Genomic DNA, 6,308 nt, shown 5'->3' with positions numbered 1-6,308 from the left:
GACCGTTCAAAAAAAAACATGTCTAAGCGTACGTATGGAGATAGTTTAGTTTAGTTAAACAACTCAGTTTGTAGTATCTCCGAGAGACCCATAGCCACCTTCGTCGTTGGTTTAATCACCATGCGTACACGTAAGGACAAGGTCACAACTAACCAGTTTGAAAATGGTGGTTGATCTAGACCCCACAACGGCAATGTCATCACTAACTTCTACAACTATTTCCGCTACCATTGTTGGTTGGATGGAAGGACGAGGGTGGATCGGATAAGAACATATCTGGTGAGTCGGGGCTTGTGGTGTGCTTGGTGTTTTTAAAAAAAAGGAGAATGACCCCCGGCCTCTGCATCTGGGCAATGCATACGGCTACTATATTAATTATTCTCACAAATCCTTAGAAAGTCATACAATAGCAAGACTAAAGCCACCGTCTAAGCAACAACTGTCGCTACACATATCCAAATGATGAAGGGGCGCAGATAGTCTGGGCCTAATACCAAACGGACATCGCAGCCAAACCTAAACATCTAAGACCCGAGGTCCCAACCAGGACGCCTGCCGGGTATGGGGCACCTACTAGTCCGGCGCACTCCTCAACCAGGACGCCTGCCGGTGTGCTTGGTGTATCCAATCCAATCTCAAACTGGCATTATTATTGGCCACCATCATGGTTTGGTGCACTGCCGAAGATGCTCAACAGGGGGGAGGGCTTATATTGCCATGAGAGTGTAACTTGTCTAGCTTCATGACTTACCGACCAAAATTCATCATGAGCAAAATCCTGGAGGCGCCGTAGAAACTTAACGTTTACTAAATCGGCAGAAGTGATAGCAGAAACTGTCATGACATTGTAACAATACCGCTAACTTCTCTGTTTGTGTGATGGAACTTTGACCAGCATGACAAATGCAAGGAGACAGTGAAAACAAGGAGCAAGCGATACAAACAGAACCTGAAGAAATTTCAGAAGCTCTCATGAACTGAATGCTGACGAGTCACGAATAAAAATGAGCCTGTTCCTTCTAGGAAGAAAGCGGTGTAGTGAGTAATTAATTAAAGTAGGCAAACAAGCCAACAGTACATCGTAATTATAACTTCAGACATCAGTGGACAGAATGAGAGCTTCATATCGTTGCAGATGGAAGATGCGCCAAACGGCAAGGCAAATGCAGTGTTTTTACTGTCTTTGTTGGAACAGAGGCAGCAGAAGACTAATAGAGGATCGCGCCATCGAAACCGTGAAGCTCCTGCTACCTGCAATGCCATGTTTTATAAAGAAGGCACGAGCAACGCCCGGCTTTAAATTAATAAAGACAAAACCAGGCCAGATAAATGAGAAGGTTACTGGTTACAACATCAGGCAATATCCTTCGTTCTTCCCAGTGGAAGCCAGCTCTGGAAAAATAGTAAAGTTATAAAGATGTAAGCAGCTGGGTGTTCCAGAAATGAAACAGAGTTCATTCAGGTACAGGAAAAGGAAACAGAGTTCCGTGCTGAATGAAATAGTCCTGCAATGTCATGTAGATCCCGGGCAAAATGTTCCAGAAAGGAAACAGAGTTCATTCAGGTAGAGGAAAAGGCACACGGCACACGTATATATTACCAATGGTGGATTATTTGCTAATCTGAACCACATTATTATGTGTATTCTTGTGGCAAGCAGAAGTAACAATTGAAACTTATTGATGCATTGTATTTTCGCGCCATAACTAACCAACGAGAAATTCATGTTGCAATTTTCTTTGCAAATGAGTTAGCTAGCCAAGTAAAACTGGCGAAAGGAAATGTTGTAGTGCTGTACCTGCAGGATTTTGATGGCTGAAGCCCTCCACCTGAGATTAGGAAAAGGAAGGAAGATGAATTTTCTAAACACTTGCTCAAGAAAACAAATGTTGAACACCTGGTGTAAAAAACATAGGGATTAGAACAATGGTAACCCATTGACAAGTAGCAAACCTTGTCTCCACCTCTCGTCTCGTAGTTGCCTGTCTATGTAGTAACAACTCAGTGCTTGGCCATTTGGGTCATTTTTTTAACTCCATGCCCTGAAAGAAAGGAGAAAGAAAAAGAGGAATGAGAATTTGGCACTTTGGCAGAGCAAAGAGATGGGAATAAATGCATTCTGCATGGACTTATCGTGTGTGTACCTTTCTCGATGTGCCAACATTACCATATTCCACATCTACTGATTTGAAGGTCGGGACGGTTGGGATGGTCACTCGCTGCTGCCATCAGCGCAGCCTCTGTTTCTTTCACCTCCAAATCGCTGGCTTCTTTACTCCAAAGGTCGACCTCGACGGTCTCAAGGGAAGGGAGGTGCCCCATGCCCAAATCAAAGTCACCACGGGCGATCCACGTAACTCTGGAGGCAAAACTAACATGTTTAAGCCTTGGCACAGCTCCTCGTTGGAATGTTGACGGCATCACAGGAATACTATAGAACGATAACTTCGTTGCACATGGGAAAGCATCAGCACTAACAACCAACGACTCCACTGCATCCTCTATTGGTATGGTGTCGGAGCAATGAATCATCCCAAAGTGGAGATAACGAAGAGCGGGCAACATCCCAAGGAGTCGAACATCATCCGCTCAGACACGAACCACCCTAATCAGCAGGTAGGAGATGAGAGGAAGCAATGATGGAGTAATCCATGTCGGCAGTGTTTCGAGCGGGGAATCCGGTCCCCTAAAATATAATTTGCGGAGCTGTGGAGCGGGAACCCAGCCTTCCTGCATGGAATCAAGGCCTACATCATAGACCCCAAAACTTAGACTCTCCAATTTTTCCAAATTACTCAGGGATTTCATCAAAGCCTTTCTCATGTTTTCATCAATACTTGTATAACAAAACATGAGCACCCTCAACTTGGTCAGATGGCACAACTCTTTCACCATGTGTGGGTTATGATTGTCCCAAAATGGGTGGCCCACCTGCAGTCCATGTAGCACTTCTAAGGATGTCAGGTTATCCATCCCAGGTGGCAGCTTTATATCCGGATTGATGTACAAGCACATTAGATGTCTTAACCAAACAATGCTTGCCGGTAATTTTTCTATTCTTTTACTTTCTCTCAGGTCTAGTGTTTGCAGAAAATGCAGCTTGCCTATATTCATTGGGAGCTCTTTAACATGTGTACGCCTCAGCCCAAGGTACCTCAAGTGTAACAAATTGTCCACATACCCAATATATGAAATAGAACAATCTTCCAAAGCCAATACACGTAGAACATCAGAACTTGAAACAGGTGGCATTTGGTGAATAATATCATTCCCAAAAACAGAAATAGACCTCACTTGTGCCATGCTGGTGGTAGCCACATTTTCATTGCTCTTGTGGATGGATATTCTGCGAACCTTGCTCCGGGAGTTATACAATTTTCTCTTAGTACCATCCAATATAGCAACAAAGTTTTCGTCACTTGACAAGGAGCATATGATATCAAGCACCATGTCATGCACACGACAAGCTTCTACTCTTCCACGTTCATCGATGTCCATTGGAAGGATCATGTTTCTATTTATAAGCTCATTAAAATAACAGTCACCGAGCTCATATAAGCTAGCTTCTTCTGTTTCACTGTAAACAAAGCCTTCCCCTATCCACCTCCATATAAGCTCATCTCTTATAATCTTGTAATCTTCCGGAAAGATACTTAGATATAGCAAACAAAGTCTCAGATGAAAAGGTAGATCATAATAGCTAAATAATAATATCTTCTTCATCTCCTCAGCACTAGGATCTTCTATTAGTCCACGACCAATGGAATTGAGCAAACCATACCATTGATCCTTTGTTTTTATTTGAAAATTGCTAGCTAGAAGACTTGCTATAGTAATAATGGCTAATGGCACCCCACCACATTTCTTTAAGATATGTTCCGATACTTGCACGAATTCATGAGGACATCCTTGTTCATGAGAAAATACTCTTTTATAGAAGAGTCTTCTTGATGCATCATTAGAAAGAGCTCTCATTCTGTAAATATCATTACTAGAAGAACAACATGCTTCTGACACACTGACAATACGAGTTGTTGTGATTATTCGACTTCCACTACTTTTCTTGGTGAAGGAACACTTGATTAATTCCCAAATCTTGTTATCCCATATGTCATCAATTACGACAAGGTACCTACATAAAAATATTGCGAGTCATTTAACAAATCAATCAATGAAGATACATGTTGTAAGGAGACAATATCCAAGTGAAAAAAATCAACAGACAAACTCAAACAAAAAATGTGGGCACTATATATAGAAATCCGTGATATGCTATCATAATTCATTCGTACTAAGACAATTTGTTATCGATTGTACTAAAAAAGGATCAATCTGCATGTAATAAGGAAAAAGAAGTATACCTCTTGTCATTAAGGAATTCAATGAGCTCGTCAATGAGATGTTTTTCTTCCCTCGCCGCAGCATAGATGTTTACATACTTGTTCTTGTCAAGTTCAAAGAGAACATCCTTCAGGATTTTCTTCATGTTGGGATTACGAGAAACTAAACAAAAGCACCACAATCAAATTGCACTTTGATCTTGTCATACACTACTTTGGCAAGAGTTGTCTTGCCTAACCCGCCATATCCGACAATAGAGATTGTCTTCAGTGGATGGTTTGACCAATCATCACCCTCAATTAACATGTTGATCAACTCATCCCGTGTATCTTCAATGCCTATGAGCTCTGTTGCATCTTTGTATAGAGCCATCACACGAGGGTCAATACTAGCACCAACATTGGTGTCGTCCACTATCTCATACCTTTGCCGGAGCTCGGCCAATTGCTTAGCTTGGCCAACTGCTTGTTGCAAGGCATCGGAAATGTAATGGAGAGCTTTGCCCTTCTTGAATAATTTCATGATTCTCTTGAGTAACTTCTTGAATCTGTTCTTTGGTTTGGCATGCTTATCGCAATCCTCCACATGCACTGTGAAGGTGTCAACGATATCCTCCATCTGGTAGGACAGCTCCATTACCTTTCCTGCCCAAATCTTGACCCCCTCGTCCAGCTGCTCCGGCGGGATTTTCGCCACCTTGCGGAGTACGGCATGCATCAGCGTCAGCTCCGTCACGAGAGACTTGATGCCTTCTGCCACACGTTTCTCCAGGGTGAATTCTCTCTTCAGCAGGTCGCCAAGCTTCAGGAGGAGTGGGCTGATAGCTCCCAGGGCGATCTCCATGGCTGGACCTTCTCTACACGCTGTTGTGGCGGGGCTTTGGGTGAAGACAGGTGTGAGCGCTATGCGGTTACTACGATTTGGCAGGGCTTTGGGCCTTGGCCGATGCCTTCTGTTCTCTGCTGGGACTGCAACGTCGAGGTTAAATTACACCCGCCACAGATCTTGTGGCGTACGTTGACGTTTTGGACAAGCTCAGGTGCAAAAGCAAACCGAGGAAGATCATGTTCCACCTGCTCCCTGAGACTATGTGTGTCTGACGAAGTAATTAATGATACCGCCACAAAATTTAAGCACTAGGATAAGCGTGGCGGGCCAACTACTTCTTTGGCACTAGTGAAATAGTCTCAACGCTTGTGATTGTGTGATCGACACCTCTGAGCAGACACATTACCTTCGTTAACTTGATAAACAGCTCAGTTTACATTATCTTGAGACAGACAACTACTAATAAACCTTGGCAATTGGCACCACGCACCACCATCCGTAACTGAAAGGAAAATGTCATATCTAGACTAATTTCAAGAGTGGTGATTGATGTAGTACTACTCGAATCTGGCATTTTGCCGTCTGCCACCTCTTTGCTGTCCACCGGCTGACGACAAAGAGGTTCTTTGCCGTCCGCTTTTAAGAAGCCGACGACAAAGAAAGTGTTGATGGCAAAAAAGGGTATTTGCCGTCAGTCAGCGGACGACAAAGAGATAAAAGGCAGACGGTAAAGAGCCAGGTGGGCCCCACAGGACACAGCATGGCTAGGTCAACTTCTTTGCCGTCTGCTAGCTGACGGCAAATAGGTGAAAACTTTGTCGTCTGCTAGCGGACGGCAATAATCCTCCTTTGCCGTCCGCTAGCGGACGGCAAAGAGGAGACGTGGGCCAGCCCTAACGGTCGCCCTCTTTGCTGTCTACTAGCAGACGGAAAAGAAGGCCCACTTAACGGGCCGTGGCCGTCTCCCTCTCTCTCTTTCTCTCCCCCCTCCATCGCGCGCCCGCCTCTCTCCTCCTGTTGTCGTCGCCGGCCAGCCCCGCCCCCCGGACCCAGCCCCCGCCACCAGCCAGCTCCCCCGCCGTCCAGCCACCCCCCTCGCCAACAGGAGCCAGGCCGCGGTGGCCGCCCCGTCGCGCACG

At 44.8% G+C, this 6,308-nt stretch overlaps 1 pseudogene; it reads right to left on the bottom strand.

The window, feature by feature from the left end:
* LOC119280063 overlaps nt 1-5,184 on the bottom strand; it is a 13,961-nt pseudogene extending 8,777 nt beyond the window's left edge.
* Nucleotides 5,185-6,308: the final 1,124 nt, after the last annotated feature.

The sequence above is a fragment of the Triticum dicoccoides genome, chromosome 3B (genome assembly GCF_002162155.2).
Source record: "Triticum dicoccoides isolate Atlit2015 ecotype Zavitan chromosome 3B, WEW_v2.0, whole genome shotgun sequence".
NCBI lineage: Eukaryota > Viridiplantae > Streptophyta > Magnoliopsida > Poales > Poaceae > Triticum > Triticum dicoccoides.
Note: the sequence above shows the minus strand (reverse complement) of the source record. Positions and strands in the feature narration are given on the sequence as shown.